Consider the following 18,636-nt stretch of genomic DNA (forward strand, 5'->3'; position numbering starts at 1 on the left):
CAGTGGATCCTTATCCTTAGGCGAGCGTAATAAGTTCCGTAATTGACCGGGTGGGCGGAAGATCGTCCTGATGCTGTATCTTCGGCGTAACAGGTGTCCGATGGTGTCGGTTAATCCTTTCACATAGGGTAAGAATGCTGGAGTCCGCTCCGCAACTGCCGGTCGTCTTTTACATGATGAACTCGCCAGTCGAGTACATTGACGCCAGTTGTACCCATTTGTTTCCAGTACCTGTTTAAGGTGATCAAGTTCCGCGTCAATGTACTGGGGATCACACAGGTTCAGTGCCCGGTTGATTAAAGTACGGGGAACAGAGGCAAGGTGGGAGGGATGATGGTGTGAGTCGGCTCGTAGGTACCGGTCCGTGTGTGTCGGTTTACGGTAAACCGTGTGTGACAGGCGGCCGTCCGTTTCACGCCTCACGAGCACGTCTAAGAACGGTAACATTCCCTCTTTTTCCTCCTCAGTGGTGAACTGAATGCTACCGTGCACCGAGTTTAGGTGTCCCACGAATTCAGCCACATGTTCCCGGTTGATGACGGCGAATACGTCATCAACATATCTCCACCAGTATCGCGGGCGCACCGGGGCGGATGTTAAGGCTTGACCCTCAAACCACTCCATATACATATTAGCAACCACTGGCGCTAGCGGCGAACCCATAGCAACTCCGTTCACTTGCTGGTAATAATCCCCTCTCCACAAGAAATAACCTGTTGTCAGGCAATGGCTTACACAGTCAATGTATCCAGTAGGTAAATCTGTCCCGCTCAAAGTTGTGGTGATAATATTTATTGCCTCATCTACTGGAACATTTGTAAAAAGTGATGTGATGTCGAAACTCATGATTATCTCTTTTTCTTGGAGTTGGATATCAGCCAATAGTGTGATGAAGTGACGGGAATCCTTCACATATGAGTTCGTTTTCCCAGTAAAAGGTTGTAATATAGTTGCCAGATGCCGCGACAGTTTGTAGGTTGGTGCATCAATCTGACTAACTATAGGTCTCAGGGGCCAGTTTGGTTTATGTATTTTGGGCAAACCGTAGATCTTGGGCGGTGTAGGGTTATGAGGGCGTAATTGTGCTACCAAGTCTTTGTCACCTAGGCCTTGCAATAACTTTACAGTTTTTGTAGTCACCCGGGCTGTCGGATCGTATGACAGTTTCTTGTAGACTGAGGTGTCACTCACCATTTGCGTGATTCTCTCTTCATACGCCTTGGTATCAACAACCACAGTCGCGTTGCCCTTATCAGCTGGTAGCACAAGAATGTCCGGATCGTTACGCAGATCGCGAAGTGCAAACATTTCTTCCCGCGGTATGTTACTCTTGGGGGGTGTAGATCTACGTAACAACGATGATACATCTTGCCGTAGGCACTCGGCATCACTGCGAGGTATCCTATTCCGTATAATAGTATTTTCGATACTGCTGATGATATCCTCGACAGGTATTTTCCGAGGGGTTGGAGCATAATTCTAGGCCTCGGGCTAACACATTGACGGCATCGCAAGATAGTTGTTTTGATGATAAATTGATGACCGTTTCCGATCCTTTGTGTGTGTCACAATTTATTTGTTTGTGCTGAGGGTAGTTGTCTGTTCGTGTCAGGTTCATCAATTTATCATTTTGCCTACGTGAAGTGCTTTCCCCGTAGTGTTTTCCTAGCATGGCTTGAAACTAGTCGAGTTCCTCGTCAAAACGTTACGTGAGTAAGCCGATAACATAATAATTAATTTAGTATGTCTCACGAAAGTTACAATAAAATCACAATCTAAAATCAGTAAAATTTGTATTTTTTGTAAAAATGTAACTTAAATATAATTTTATGAAATTGGACTCAATGAGCACCGATTTGCATATTACATGGATAAATGGATAGCTTGCAAATTGGATTAAATCAGTACTTAGTTACTCGATGAAAGAATTCTAAGAAACCTATAATACTAGTCTATTATAATGTTATATTTTTGTAATAACTATCGTGAGACATAATTAACTAAAGTAGTAGGCTGGGTGACGTCACCACGTCTACGCACGCTGCTCATGATGATAAGTCCCTCTATGACTCGAAACTAATAGAGCGTTTCTCGATGAATGCACGTGAATAAACCGTGATAGTTTAGTAGTAGATATTAGTTAATATCATAATGTTGTAACCTATAAGCACAATACGTAGTTTAATATTGACGTATAAATCTAAAAATGTTACACTAAAAAGCTATATCAGGAAATTGTAACGAAGCTTAAATTTTTCAAAAAGTATCCCTACCGTAAACAGCTTATTTTCCTCAGAAATCCAATTCACTCAAAAAATATTTCTTAAGAAGAGGAAATTTTCATAAATTATATTGATCATATTAAATTACAACCTATCCTCTATGCTATAATAACCAAGCTTAAACTAAATAATTTAATTTACTTAAATCTAATCTAATTAAAAAAAAAATAGACTTACAATTTTATTAAAAAAACTAACTACAGTAACTACTAATAATCGATATCAAACTAAACCTACGTTAAATAGTTTAACCAAAAAACCAGGAAAACCCAACAAATAAACTTATTAATTGACAAATACAACGAAACCAATTTAGAATATACGAAACAGCAGGACCACTACAGACAAATAATCATACGACTGATAATACACTTTTTCTACGATAGTACCGAAGCGCTCGGCCGATACCCAACCAAATGAATGTAACGAAACCATAGCGCGATCTATTTCGATCCCAACGCCATCTATCGAGGATAAAGACAACTTGGATTATTTATTTATACTCCGTTCGGGCATTTTCTTTGTACTAAAAGTTTAATTATATTGATATTATTTTTTTCATACCTTTTTACTATTTATTTACTTTTTTCGATGAATTAAAACAATAACATGAACCGAAGTCGTGTAACGATCGACATAGAATTATCTATACTCCGTTAGAGCATTTTCTTTGTACTAAATGTTTTATTATATTGATATTATTTTTTTCATACCTTTTTACTATTTATTTACTTTTTTTCGATGAATTAAAACAATAACATGAACCGAAGTCGTGTAACGATCGACATAGAATTATTTATAAATAATTTATTTCTTATTTTTATTTTTTGATTTTTGAAATAAAAATATATCTATGTCCTTTCTAAGGTTCTAAACTATATCTGTACCAAATTTCAACCAAATCCGTGATAGTTTTGCGGAGATTAATGGTATAAGCATAGAATGTTCGACGTGATTCTTTAATTTGACATAACTTTTTTATTTATGAACCGATTGACATGAAACAAACACTAAATGTAAATTTAAGCATCCCACAATATATTCGTGAAAACCGCATCCAACTCGGATCAGCCGTTTCTGAGATTAGCGCGCACAGACAAACAGACAAACAGACAAAAAAAAAGTTAATTACATTTTTGGGTTCGACATCGACATTACAATAACCCCTGCTATTTTTTTTATTTTTATTTTCAATGTACAGACAGCACTTTTCTACGATTTTATTATATGTATAGATTAAATTATATTACTTTCTAAAAGTGGTTCTATTGTGTTTTACTGTCATTTAACCTTAAGGATTACTGTGTAATAATGTAGATACAAGGACGTCTATCAACAAAATTTAATTACAAATCCGAAAGTTTTTCAAAAAACAAATTGTTTGAAGCTGTGCGACCAAGACAAGCACTATCACCGAAGAAGATAAAAGTTAAAAATTTAAATTTTCGATTAATTACATTCATTGTGGCCAAAAACTTCGCTCGTTACCGGCGATTCTCTTAAATTCAGGTTTAACTTAGTACTAAATCCCTTTTGGAAGTTTTCAAAAGATGTATTGATCTGTCAGTGGCAGGGCGAAACGGTCCGTTTTGCCACCTTCGTAGTCAATTGAAACTTTTTATCATTGACTTTCAAATAAGTGCGTTGCAAGTGAAATAAGATTCGACTAACTAAATAGTAAGAATATCTGAGTGGCTTTTAAACTAAACTTTATAAATATAGTTTCGGCTTAATAAACATTGTATTTCAAATACACCACAAAGTTCTTGAATAAGTTTGCGAAATTTTACTCGTTGTGTTTCGCTTCGAGAGCGTTTAAAAACTTTTGACTAATCTCATTCAAAATATAGTATTGTTCAAGTGCTCTGTTTCGTACTAAAATTTGTTTTTTATCTTAATATTTTAAGAACATTACACTCATATTTTTAATAGAATCAGATGATATTTGGAAGACCGTTGCCGTTTGCGGGGCCATCGGTAGACGGTAGAGGACGCCCTAGACGGAAAGATTGACGATATGTTAAAGAAGGGTGTAAAGGGTATAATTAAAAGTACACTTAACCGAAGAGCATGCATGAAAAGACTGATGACTGTTGATGTAGCGAATGAGGTATGTAAGATTCATAGCAATTGGCGTTTCATTGTCTCTGCCTACCCCCATGGGAGACAGGTGTGAGGTTATGTATGTATGTATGATATTTGGAAGACCTGTGTATAGAACCTATTGGGGTCACCATTCATCAGGGTAAATTTAAAGAGGTAAAAATCTCACATTCACAGCCCTTTGTTTGTATCTAAGAATATAGATAATTCGAGCAATAAATAAAATGATAAAGATTAGAACATTTATAGATAAACATCGTCTATTAAGCAGGTACTTCTGTGAATTGTGCGGTAATTTACATAATTCTCAAACTTTTCATGTTTAAAATGCAAAGGTATCTTTAGTAGTCATGAAAGGAAGATTTTTCACCGAGTCTTATCATAAATTAAGATTCTTAAGCTGATTTTCATTATCTCTTTATTAATACTAAATAGGAAACCATGATAATGAACATGGAATATTAACATTTTCCCCCGTAATCAAGATTTTGGTGGAAATCTTAATATTTGTAAGTATCTGCTTTCGTGCGCGTTACTTGTTCGGTGACGATAAGGTTTATTTACATTTTCTTGTATAAATTATGGATGGTTAAGTTAGGTATTTATTTATTGTGGACGTAAGGTTCACTTTCCTTTGCAGCTAGACACACCAAATAATACTTATTGACGTATTAAGGTGATGTATTTCATGATTATATAATCAAAGACATGTACATAGCTTTATGTAATTGCTATGTTTCTTTTTTTTTGTAACGCGATGGAAATCCTCAGACTCTTACCGGCTATAACTACGCCGGTTTTCCGCTTTTGCCTGTGGCCCTGAATGTAATTGCAATAAACTTTACCTAGTTTAAGGTATAGTAATTTGGGCTTAGTAGGACTGATGCCTGATCCGGAGCTCCGGACTACGTAACGGGTTTATCGGGGCTCCAGCTTGAAGGACAGGAGTAGGATCGAGGTGGTTTTTAGCCAGTAAAAGTCTGACAATATGGGAGAAGTCATTGGATGATTTACACACCTTAAATAAAAGGTATAGTATTTGAAACCTGACACAAATAAATGTTATACATTAAAACTTTTGACTACATAGTGTAATGTAGGCGTAAGTACTGCTGTTATTTTCAGATGAATCTAAACCTAAATCAAGTTTCAAAACACGAACTAACAATATTTAACGTATGTTAACAATTTACGGTACAAATCGGAACCGATGGTATTACCAGATTCCATTTATCGAAATGTTTGGTCCGCTGGACCAAGTGCATCCCAAATATTGGAGCGGCTCTTGAACCGAGCCATGTGATCTGTATTCCAAGTAAAACTGTTACTGAATACATAACAATATACATGATTATTTATTAATAGACATGAAAATCATTGAAATATAAACCCTATTACTATAGAAGAAAAAGTTTTTCTAGCTATCCTAAGGATAGAACATTCCCATGTGTATAATTGTGTTTGATAGTTTTACACACACAAATATTGATAGAAATATACGGACATGTCATAGTAACACTCACCCCCTATTACATGGGACTTATAACACAAACGATGAAAAGCGGGTGTACATTGTATAACAGCATTACGTGCCGTAATATGCACCTCTGCCTGCCCCTTCGGAGATGAAAGGCGTGACGTCATAGTAAGAGGGGAGAATCTTAGTAAACACAAGTATAATTCTTATATCTTTATTATTTAAGAAACGTTTTAAATACCTCATATTACTTTATATCATTGCCAGGACTTTATTTTGAGCAACTACTTAAGTCAATGAATTATAGAATACATTTTTGTTCTCAATGACGCGAGCGGAATATTAATTTATTCAAAAAAAACTAAATAAGCAGTATTAATCAGCAAAATCAATATTTCGAAATAATAAAAATAGATCAACTTAACTACTTAGAATAAGAAAGAATCTTCTTCAAAGTAAATTAAAATAACTTCTAGTGAACAAAGTAACTGGCAAGTTTTGTTTAATTGTTCGAAAAATGTTTAGTCATTTGTTTTTGCTTGTAGATCCAATAACATGACCTTTAGTACATACCTACATATAGTAAGCACGATTAGGGCTTCGTCTAGACTCATTTCTTTTGTTACAGTTATAACTAAATCAATATAAGCAATCAGCCTGCTCATTGATTTGCTAAATTTAAATTTTAATGTTCGATTATCGAGGCAAATAGAGTCCAAATTATTATTATAGATTTGGAAAATCTGCTAATAGTAAATTGGGTATATTGATTGGTTTTTTTAAGGTGCCTACGCACAAGTATAACTGTAATGACGCACATTGAAGTTTCAACGACATGTCAACAGATTACGTAAAAAAATGTATATCGCACATGTGAAGTTTACATGTACATAAAATGCAACGCTCAACTGTTAGGTCCGCCAGGCACAATCGAGGTTCCTCCTTTTTCGAATTTAGGGTTTTTTTCTAAACATACCTTTTTCAGGACATATGCTTTGTATAATACATTCATCATAATATTATATTTCTTTTGTCCCAAAAGTAGAGACAGCGTTACACATATCATTTTTATATGCACTTTTCGCCAGTCACAACAACAAAGGTGTTGTTGTGACCTTAGTTCAACAGTGGACGTCTTCCGGCTGATGATGTCCCGAATCTCGTGAAATTGGAATGAGCTAGTTACCATAGGTAAGTTAGACTATCTAGTCTATACAGGACTGGGACATCAAAACCACTTCGTCAGTGATTTATACAATCCTCAACGATTTTAAACAAAACTCGGACATAATCATTGTACGTACTTATATTAAGTGCAAAATGATGATTATATCGATAATTTCAGCAATAATAGCATCGAAAGCTAGGGTGTTATTGGCCAAAGGGTTGCGAAGTACCCAGTATCTATGGCAAATCGAATCCGTTGTCTTTAAGAACCCTCGTTTCATTTATCTGTCAGTTCAATATTACGGTTAAACTTGATTAAGGAATCCTTGAATATTTCGACATACCCGACCAATCTTGATATTTTATTAAATTCGTATTACTTATTACGTAATTTAATTATGTTCTTATGGAGTTCTTATGTTATGGGAAGATTATTAAATTTGTTAGGGAATTGAAAGTCGATATTGAACTGTGTTTTAAAATGAAACGTTATTTTTGTATGAAATTATAAGCAAGTTTGGTTATAGGTTTCGCGCTTGCTTTATTGGAACTAAGTTTAATTAAATGAAAGGAAGATAATAATTGTTCTATTTGTTCGTTGTGTTTAAACATTTTCATTTTAAATATAGAATAATCGAATCCATCTAAAAATAAATTGTGTACAGAAATAAGTCTGGTATTAAATTTCTGTTTCCATTTATAAGTATATCCAATTAAAAATGTAAATATTCTTCGTAATATAATGGAATTGAATAATGAAACTCATATTAGTTCTATAAACGTAAACACAACAAAATGAATATAAAAAAGCCGTAGTTATAAATCATGCTAATTCTAAATCTTATTCATTGTCAGATAAACGTAATGTGCGTAATAAAAATAATGAGTGTAATCTTTGGAAATTGCGAAGAATATATACATTCGAGCCTATACAGGTTGTCAGTATTTACATTAAATCTCAGCTTTTTTTTTCGTAAAAGTTAAGAAAATGTTTTAAGAATTCCACTATATTATTTGTTTGTGCTCGACGGCACGACATCACGACGGGCCCCAGTGATTTCCTCGGAGACAGCGTCAATGAGATTTACCAAATTTTCCTCTCAAGTTATTTTTATTCTCCGTGCGAGATCGACGTTATTTCACATTCAAATATGGTTATTCGGTAAATGTGGAGTCAATAATGTTTGCGGCGGCGAACAAACGACTAGACAAGTTTACATAATATAAACATATTTACTTCGTATCTTATTCTGTAAGCTCGTGCAAGTCGAAAGACATCTGTCGCTTACAATTTCCTAATATTTTTTACAGATATATGTATTTAATAATTACTTTGTACATGCTAATAAAACTATGTTACGAAATAATGAGTTAATTTGAGTGAGGTTACAGTGGAATCCGGAGAATCTGTGAAAGGGATTCAAGTATGTACCGAACCGTTAGCTAGTCGGCAACTAAGACAAATTCCTAAGTCCTTGAATACAGCTGTTAGGAGTGCCGATTTTCACAGTTGATTAACTATTACGGACTTCCATCCCAATTTTATTTAGTTTTAGTAGCGGTCTGCGATAGAACATCTCAATATTATTTTCAATAAACGAGCTTGTTTACCCATATTTTGGCTTTCGATATTTCATATGAACGCATTCGGCTCAAATCTGGTCGGTCCCAAGTTTGTAGCAATAAGTACGGCGGCGACATCCTTTCCTTATACAGGTTCGATGTATATAGGTTCGTATACGTTCGGCGGCTCTATGTTATTGGGTTCGCGGCGGGGACCGGCCAGCTCTGCCTTTATTATCTGTTGACACTGTATTTGTTCTCCGACACGACCGACTAAATTATTGTTCTCTCGTTTGTCGAGACCTTATTTTATTATTTCCATCCTTTAATATCGCCGGCAAAACCGAATATACTTTAAACAACTTCTCGTTGTTCTAATAATATTTTATTTTTATACTCGTTGTTACGTTTTCCTTTGTACGAGGAATTTCTTTGTATTTATTATCGCTAATATAAAAAGTAAATACGAGTTTTATATTTATTAAGAAAGTTTCGAATTCCTTTATTTCTTCCTAAAGAAAAAATGTTAACAATGTTTAAAATATCAGCCGAGGCTGGTGTTTATACTTATCAAGTTAAGAATCAAGGGAAAACAAAGATAAAGAATAGAAGTTTGGTAAATTATGATTATCTTTACAGGCAACTTCCCGGCAAACACGGGGTGTATCAGCGACAGTTTGCTAATGCGCGGAGGGTGGAGCGACACGGCGCGGTAGCGGCAGCGGCGAGCTTCTTATTGGGACATGTATTGGAAAATCTTTATGTTATTATTTACGCGGCGAGGAATTTCGCGGCGCTAATACCCGTCGCGTTGTACATTTTATTGAAGTTTTTATTAGAAAATACCATTCATACTTGGTGTCGTACGCATAAGAATTTGACTTATTAGTACTTAATAGGTAGTCTTGTTCCCGTTAAACGAAGACATTGGTATTCGGAAATCTCATCATAATATCGTGTTCGTGTCGCACAGAATTTAATAATATGATGAAATCGATCAGGGCAAATATTTATCCACTAATTCTAGAACTCTGATGGTTTTGAATTCCAGCGGCCGACGAACTTTCGGAACGTGTTGACCTTTAGACAATTCGCGGACTGTCCCGAGGTGGAAATTATCCCTTTATTTTAATAAGTAAACATTGTCTAAATTAATTGTGAACATAGTTAAATTATAGTTTATTGGGTGTATTTTACCATAGCGGACGGATATTATGCAACGTTTTATCAGAATGACCGCGCCTGGGGAAACCAATGTTTGCATCTGTGCACTTTGCCGCAACCGCGTGCTATTATAACTAGATCCTGCTTTGTGCCCACATGGGTGAGGGAAAAGATACTCAATGACCTGAAGCTTGTTCGCCAAACATTCGAAAGTGCCTTTGACAAGTCAGCGAAAGATTTTTATAAGCCCAGTTATTGAGGGCCTCAATATATTACATGTCTGTCGGGATGGTACCTTTTAGTTTATTACTTATCTACACTGATATAATAAAGCCGAAGGGTATGTTTGTTTGGTTGAACGCGTTTGGGAACTACTTATGTTAGATATATTCTTTTTTTGCTAGTATTTATGATAATTCTTGTGGAATGTTTTCTTGGGTTTGACTGGCGTTAAAACTGTTAGTTTTGTGACAGTGAAATAGAGTTGTGTATAATTTTGGTATGTGTTTAAATAAACTTAATTATGTCTATCCGTGTGTTGGTGTAATGTACCATATAAATGAGCTAAAAAGTCTATGTATAATTAATAGAGACGATGACGGGGTACGAAAAATAAAAAATCTATATAGTCCATCAGTTAGGTAATGATAAATATTAGACACGTATTTTTTTATTTTGTCATATAAGCACACAATACTTAGATAAAACCGAATCGAAGTTTAGGAGTGGGAGCAAATATTGTTATTTTTACGTATACATTTTTACCTAGAAGTGACGTTATGCGATATATACCCTATTATGTGTTAATGTTTTAAACAAACCTTTTTAAGAAAAATAAAATGTAACACGATTTTTTATTAATAAGGTCGATTGACACCATTTGATACTTAACCTCAGAACGTCCAATTAAAAAGTTTTATAGACGTTTTATACTAACTGAAGACTTCTGAAACTAGTTCTAATACTTTTCTAACTACAGTCGCCTGTCATTCATGTTTCTCGAGTGCGTGATAATTTCAAATTGCAATTTTAAATCACCAACTTTTATAAATTATATGAGACACAGATTGGGACCATCTAAAATTGAGCAACTCCCCTCTGGTCACAAATCAAAACCTCGTCGGGGCAATTATTGGACTTTTTTTTAATATTTCATGAAAACCATTTATGTTTGTGGCGGTGTGTTGTTCATAAAAAATGTTTCTGTTAAACTGAAAATCGTGAAGCGTTGTCGACATATTAAACTAACCATAGATATAATTTAGTCCACAAAAGAAGCAGTCAGGAACAGAAATAAGCTCGATTTTGTTCAAATATAGTTGAATAATATTAATACAAAGATGAATTCCGACAACCTTTCAAAAGCGTCCAAAGGAAATCTTACGAATATTCGTAGCAAGTGCTACGCCGTAGCTGGTGGCGTAGCAAAGGGTGAAACATACAAATGTACATAACAAACTGTAATTTGTAAACTATTTTATTATTCCACAAAATGTTTTTACTACTCAAGAAAATATATTGAAATGATCAATGCACAGATCCATTATATCAATTAAATTCTCTAGAAAAGAATGATTTCAGTTATTCTTAGAATTTAATCTATTACATACACATGTAAACTGAAGCAATTGACTAAATTGTTCTAAGCTAAGTGAATATTGATACCTGAACGAATTTAATTTGCTGAAACGAAACCAATTTTACTGATTGTGTTGAGGTTTGTTTAACTTTTTTACAATTTGCAAAACGTTTTGTGTTTATTGTGTTCGTTTTTGTTTGAAATGAATATGTGTAATATATGAGGAAGAAAGATTTCAGCTAACTAGCAGAGTTTCTGTTCTAAGTAAAAAATTAGTTACTGCTATATACCAAGCAAAATTTCAATTAATTTAGACAATGTTTACTTATTTAAAGCTCAAAATTGTATATCTAAAAATTCTTCACCCATCACGGACTAGACCAACAAGTTTACTATGACATATTTTAAAAAATACATTGAACTACATACCATTAAATGTAATAGTATGTATAGGTAATAGAATACGGAAGATAAGAACCTAATGGGGTGTACAGACTTCGTAAACGACCATCCTTGCTTGTTTCTACGACTACGCACTGCGCTACAAATGGCACTTTTAGCTATTTTCGTCTACTTAAGCCAAAACAAAGTCTACACGCTAAGATGATGAAAAACTTTCATAATACACTATTATGTTTGTAGATAATATACTACTTTATGTTTACGTAGTAGCTCATACATTCATATATTTAGTTACTAGAACATATAGGAATGTCTAACTTTCTCTTCTATGTCTATCTTTAACTGACTGATGTTTCTGAAATAAATTGCTATTTAAAGTGATCTTGAGACAATTGTGTTCTTTGACCCTGCGGAGCTGTTGACTACCTTGCGGGTTTACCGGAGCTCCAGCTCAAATCTGGAGTAGGAACGGAATGGTATTTAGTCAGTAAGAACGTGACACTTCCTCTCGTCTAGCCCAAGGCGGGAGAAATTATTGGATGATTTTCCCCTCTTAAAAAAAGGAGTGGACTACCATGGCTATTTAAGGTACTTATATAATGTGATATGATGCAACACACTACTGAAGTCGCAAATATGTGACCTACCAAACGCGAGGATTTTAATCCCCCCTCCCTCCTTGCATGAGTCAAGGATTATTAACACTAATATACCAGAATCATATAGTGCCCCCTCTACAACAATAGACTCTCTCCTTGTTACGTGTAAAAGAAGTGGCGAAATTGTCAAAATTTTCGTATTCTACACGTAACGACTGCCATTCTGACCTTTATAATACGCTGCTACATTATTTATTAAACCCTTTGTCAGACTTTCAGGCTTCACACCACCCGTAATAACTGTCATAAATGTCTGTATCACAATTATATCCTAACTTATGTCAAAGTGCGGAAATGGGTTTTTTATTACATGTTGTGTTTCATGGCTCTGTTGTTATTATAATGGACCTTATTGACTCTTTTATAGTAGATCTGAAGGAAAATATAGTACACGTTTTGGTACACGATCTAAGTTTTCTTAGACATAGTAATAGTTGACTTTGTGACTTCGGTCATAATTATGATTCCTGCTCGTGACTTGTACTCGTCGAACATAATTGAAAAAATTTACGTGACGCGTGTAATCCATAAATACTATTTAAACCGATAAATACCCATTAAAAATAACTTAACACCCAAAAAACCACTAGTGTAATATTAATAAAACCAGTAAAACACGTTTCACATTGATGATAAAGGTTTAATCATTGAAAACGATGCCGAAATTTATCATTATTGCTGTACCAATTCATTTTTGCGGTATTAAAAGTCATCTGTGCGTAAAACCATCGCTGACCGTATCGCAAGCGAAGCGTTTCCAAGTTATTTCTGTAGTGCAATTTCAATTACTGCAGATGCATAAATTTTATTTGTATCGTGGCAACAACCTACCGCGTAGTTATCCGTCTATAAAGGGATTGTAACTTCGTTTCGTATTCGAGTTTTAATTAAAAAACGAGTTACAAAGGTATAATAGCGTATCTCAAAATGTGTAAACAGTTATTTATTTATTCCCTAAAGATGTAGACCACAATGACCAAGTGATTATATATATAACATATAATAGCATAAAGACTTTTCGATAATTATGTGGTCATTTCCATAACTCTCAAAGTTAAACGCATGAATGATTTCTACCACTCAATACAAAACAGTTACCGATTACCTCCCACAAAAAACAACACTACAAAAAGAAAAGTAAATATATCTCCTAGAAATCAGAAAGTAAATCGTAGGGAGACACGAACGCATTATGTTTATCTTCTATCTATGTTATTTTTTAGTGTTACGTGAAGTGACTGCCGACTGACCTCTAGAGCCTTTGGAAACCCAATACGATGTTATCGGGGAAGGCGTGCGTGCTTCTACACTCAAACTGATATAATGTCTTCTTATTTTTATATACAGGGCGACCTTATTCTGCATGGCGACCAAATAGGTATTAGATATCTACTCAATATCGATCTACTCGTATATTTTTGGTTCAAATGTTTCTTTGCTATTTTTGGATGTTCGTGTTTTTAATAATGTTTGTTGCTTGACAGCGTCGTTGAAAGGAATGCTGTAAATGTTTTAAGACGCAATATTGATACGATCCCAAAATATGAGTCTTACTAAAACTAGTTTTTCTATCTAGAAAACCTGTGTGACCAATTTCATCCGAATCCTTATGTAATGTTCAGAAACTTTAATATAATACACTTATACCCTAACTCTAGCAGTTTATTAGTGTCGCAGATGGCACCTTAAAATCACATATTTGATTCGCAGGTCGAACAAAAAGTACTCGTATAATTGAATTTTCCCGTTAGAAAGATGCCCAGTTATAGCGGGATTGGAACTGTGCCCGATAAATGGCGATAAGTTCGCCGCCTATTACATGGCACCTAATAACGTCATCGGTGAACTAGGGGTGTGCCACAACCCTCTGCAACATATTTTAGGGGTCACAAACAACTCTGGTGTCGGACGCAATGATGTTATTTTGATTGAATATTTTGCACAACACTGGAAGGCTTCCGACGCTGTTTTTGTTCGCTTACAAATTATGAAATGATTAGCTTTCTAAAACATTGTAGCTATCAATCTAGGTCGTGATAGTGTAAACTATTTTATTAAAAATCTTTGTAAGAAAAGTAGCGTAGGAGTGACTTGAAAGTCGACGTAGCAGCAAGTATAATGAAAATATTGTAGCCGCGCTGGCTAAGCTATGATCGATTGCCGTCATGCAGGGCCGGTATTGCATGGATCATGCTAACATCGTCGGTTACATTAGATTGCGTTTGATACAGCTATATTGATAGCAGATTGATGCTAGCCGGATAATGCGGTAATAAGTATTGAGTTTTTGTATTGTATTCTTATTCGGGTGAAGAAATTATACGCAATAGTACGCGTATTCTCATATATTGTGAGAATGTTAGGACCTATGTTAGAAGTTAATAAGCGGCCGCCGCCCAATAGTATTTTTAAATCGTTTATTCACTAAAAACATACATATAAAAATACATCAAAAATCAATCTGATGTTTGTTGAGCGATAATCCGCGGCTTTAATTTACAATTCTTATGGACATCCTGAATCACCAGAGTTGTGTTGCAAGCGCGTTGCCGACCTTTAGGGGGTTAGGAATTTTAGGGTTATTGCGGAATCAGGGATTAAGAAGATTGGGAAAGGTGGTATTGGGTATTGACCTTCGGTAACCTTACTCAAATCAAATCAAATCACTTTAATGCATCCATAGTGTATAGTGTGGTGTGGTCTATAATTTTACAGTAATACGTTCCAACTACTGTAAGGCCGTGGCATCGCTCCTGTCGAGCTAACCCAGTCGTGCTGAAGTATGGCTCTTCCACATTTATTACCGTAGTATTCGAAAATCTAGTAATAAATATCAAACCAGCGCCTGTTTTCTGTACTAATACTAATATTATTAATTCTTATAACTAGAAATCGAAAGATCATTGACAATATTGATATCCACGAGTATTGCCTAGATTCAATATCCCAATGGTCTAGAAAGCCAAAACAAATAAATCAGAACAGTATCTAGTATTGAAGGTACTAGAACTAACTTCATTACTCAGATACACACATAATGTAAGTAAGAGGAGAGAGGAATCGCAATAAAAATCGTAATGATACCGCAATAACGAACTCACGATAACTGCCGAAGAAGGAATTGATAAGGAAAATATAGGGAGAAAGTTACATATGGGTACCACATGCTACGAACCCTTATTGGATGGGGCGTGTAGCCTTAAAAGATTCATGGATTCCTATAGAATGGAATGTTTCTGTATTTAAATATTCCCGGGTAACGTACAATGAAGAATTGGAATTTAGAGGCCGTGCCACGAACGTGTAGAATGCGATAGATCCGTGGATGTGAGAGTAGAGAGTGAACCATGTACTGAGTCGACCTAAGCGTTTAGTATTCCCTGCCAAACCCGAAAGCTAATAAATAAGGTGTCTACGTAGGGTTAGACTTAAACTTAGACAAAGAGGTTGGTACAGAAAATCTGTTTTAAGGTACTCTTTATGTGTGGTCGATACCTGTAGAAGGTTTAATACAATTGTTAGTTTATTTGTACATACATACATATACAACGTCACGCCTGTGTCCCATAGCTTATTTGTATGGCCTAAAATACTTTCCGACTAATAGATATGCGCTAATGTAAATTGTAATTATTTATTTAATTGATTACCATTAGCTAATTAAACAAATTCAATTAATTTTTGATGTATTGCATTTACGAGTAGATGTGTTTGGATAGCTTAATGTGTTTAATTAAATTAAAATTTAAATTGGAAATTGTATGTAGCAGTATTTTGTCATTAACGATAATCGTGAATTTTTTGGGAGCTAATATTTGATACAAAACCTTATAGATCATAAATATAACCACGTATGAAATATAAACAGTATGTATTATAAATACCAAAAGTTAAAACCTAGTTTAAAAAATAAAAAGAACTGGCAACTATATAGACCTAAATGTTTAAAGTTTAAATCTAAAATGTCAGAGAAAATGGCGAAGCGTCATTTTTGTTATTCATCGACAGTTCATTCATCTCCAGTGAAACATTGACAGATCCATTATAACTACGAACAATGGTAGCGGCACCATACAAATTTGTAAGGAACGTTTTTCATAATGCGCTGTTAAAGTGGCGAATAGCTCCGATAATACAGCGTTTTGTTGTTACCCAAATGTATTCAATCTTTCATAACATTTCACGCAGAAAATCTTTATAAACGGCCCCGTTATTTAAAATACTCATCTTTATCACGTATTAACATCTAAAATTAAAACGGTTTTAATTAAAATTTAAGAGCCAATGTAACGATCACGTGTCCAAATTGTAAATAATGCGAGCGTATATAACGTTGTTTTTATCAAATATTTACTGCGTAAATAACAGTGTCTCCGATATAATAACGAAATATACAACGACGCGGTTTAATATCGTCACGAGACCGACCTCTTTTGACCCTTCCGTTATTTACATCCCAGATTAAATCAAAGCATAAATGTTCTTCATAATATTGTTCACTTCCAAACATACTTGTATTATTATCTAACTTGTTACATAAACATACAATGTAATGTTAATAGTTTAACGTATTACTATCATCCAAAGACGTTGCTATAAACTTTCAAAAGTGTGCACAAAAAAGTAAAAGAACAAAAATAAAAAAACACAAAACTTGCAACTAAAAACATTCAAACAAGAAAGTAAAGTTGTACGGTGTCGTTTAGTTTGGTTAAACTAATAAAAAGTTTGTATAAAACAAAAGTGTATTTAAGCATGATTGCATGCATTACCTCTTGACGGTTGCAGCCTCGGAAGCCACCACCCGCGGATATTATTTTGTTGCAACACGAGAGGGCGCGAGGGAGACGGCGAGAAAAGCGCCTTAACAACTTTTTAAAAGGAGCACTCTGATGGAGCGAGCGCAGCGCGAGCCGCGGGTACCGGCGATTCATTAAGAGCGAGCGTGGAGGCTGCGATGGGCCACCACCCCCCGCGCCCCGGCGCTCGCGGCCTCACCGCGCGTGCGCCTGCCCGCCCTCCAATCGCGGCCCTGTTGCTTCTGACGGCCGCACAACGTCAAAACGTAAACGCTATGAATACGTTTAATCGCCGCTGAATCTTCCGACAATCGCGATGATCTACGCTTAGATTAGGACAACTTTTGCGGGAAGCGACAGATGCATTGTGTTCACGAGACGCTACTCCGCTCGACTGGCTAAGACGTTTGGCGCACAATTGAGATGATAATATGTCTCTTTGTAGATTTGTTCAGACTAAAAAAGTTTAGCTCTTACAGATATCGAAGAAGTTAAGTGGTTGAATTAACTTTGATAAATTGATAAACGTTTTATTTTAAATTATTCAAACAATAATTATTCATGCAAGAAGTTTAAATAGCGTAATGAAACCGATTTAAATCTGGCAAGTTGAATCTAATCTCGGGCCACTTAAAAAACATAAAACGCGCTCTGTGGTAGGCTGTAACCCGCTGAACCTCCATCAGGGCCGTACAAGCTAAATCTAAATCCCTTAAATACGTTACCCTGATATTTATGGTACGGCTAATAGCACCAGTTAAGCCAAAGACCAGGCGTACCAACGATATTTTTGAAGATAAATGCAAAATGGCTGTTTCTTCAAAAGTACATAATCCCGCATAATTACGATTAATTGACAAATGAACCGACAGATACCAAGGCTAAAAACTTTCACTCGACTAAGTAGAGATTCACAAAAATATATTTATTTAAATGCGAACGGTGTATTAACCAAATAATTTTTTGATCATTTTCTTAGTTCGTCTTAATTATAAGCTCTCCGCTGTCTTTTCTTAAAGAAAAATAATAAGATGAATGAATACCCTTGAGCATTCCAGACTCGTCCTTTGAGTAAAGATTTCTCAGATAAAGTAAAATGTGTACCTTCGTGAAAAGTATGGTACCGAAAACGATTCAAAAGAATTCTTTAAACATCACTTACAATACAAAACAAGAAATAAATATTATAATAAAATATGGATCTCTATTATAATAAATTGTTCGTAAAATTGTAAGAAATAAATCTTTTTATTACCTTTTCTATTTAAGCGGCCCTCGTGAGCTGTTTTATAATAGAAAAGAGAGTTATTGCATAAACACGGGGTTGGACATTGAACAAACATTACTTCTAGTACACAACTATACACCCACATATTATTTAAATATTCATAGAAGAATTTCTTTTAACAATAATGTAGTAGGTACTACTTTTTTTCTCAAA

At 35.0% G+C, this 18,636-nt stretch overlaps 1 protein-coding gene across 1 annotated transcript in view; it reads right to left on the bottom strand.

Annotated features, from left to right (window-relative positions):
* LOC118269944 (lachesin-like) overlaps positions 1-17,586 on the bottom strand; it is a 65,729-nt gene extending 48,143 nt beyond the window's left edge. Inside the window, exon 1 of the mRNA XM_035585339.2 lies at positions 17,169-17,586. The gene's annotated coding sequence lies outside the window, so the exon portion shown is untranslated. The remainder of the gene's footprint in view (positions 1-17,168) is intronic.
* Between the last annotated feature and the right edge of the window lie 1,050 nt (positions 17,587-18,636).

The sequence above is a fragment of the Spodoptera frugiperda genome, chromosome 30 (genome assembly GCF_023101765.2).
Source record: "Spodoptera frugiperda isolate SF20-4 chromosome 30, AGI-APGP_CSIRO_Sfru_2.0, whole genome shotgun sequence".
NCBI lineage: Eukaryota > Metazoa > Arthropoda > Insecta > Lepidoptera > Noctuidae > Spodoptera > Spodoptera frugiperda.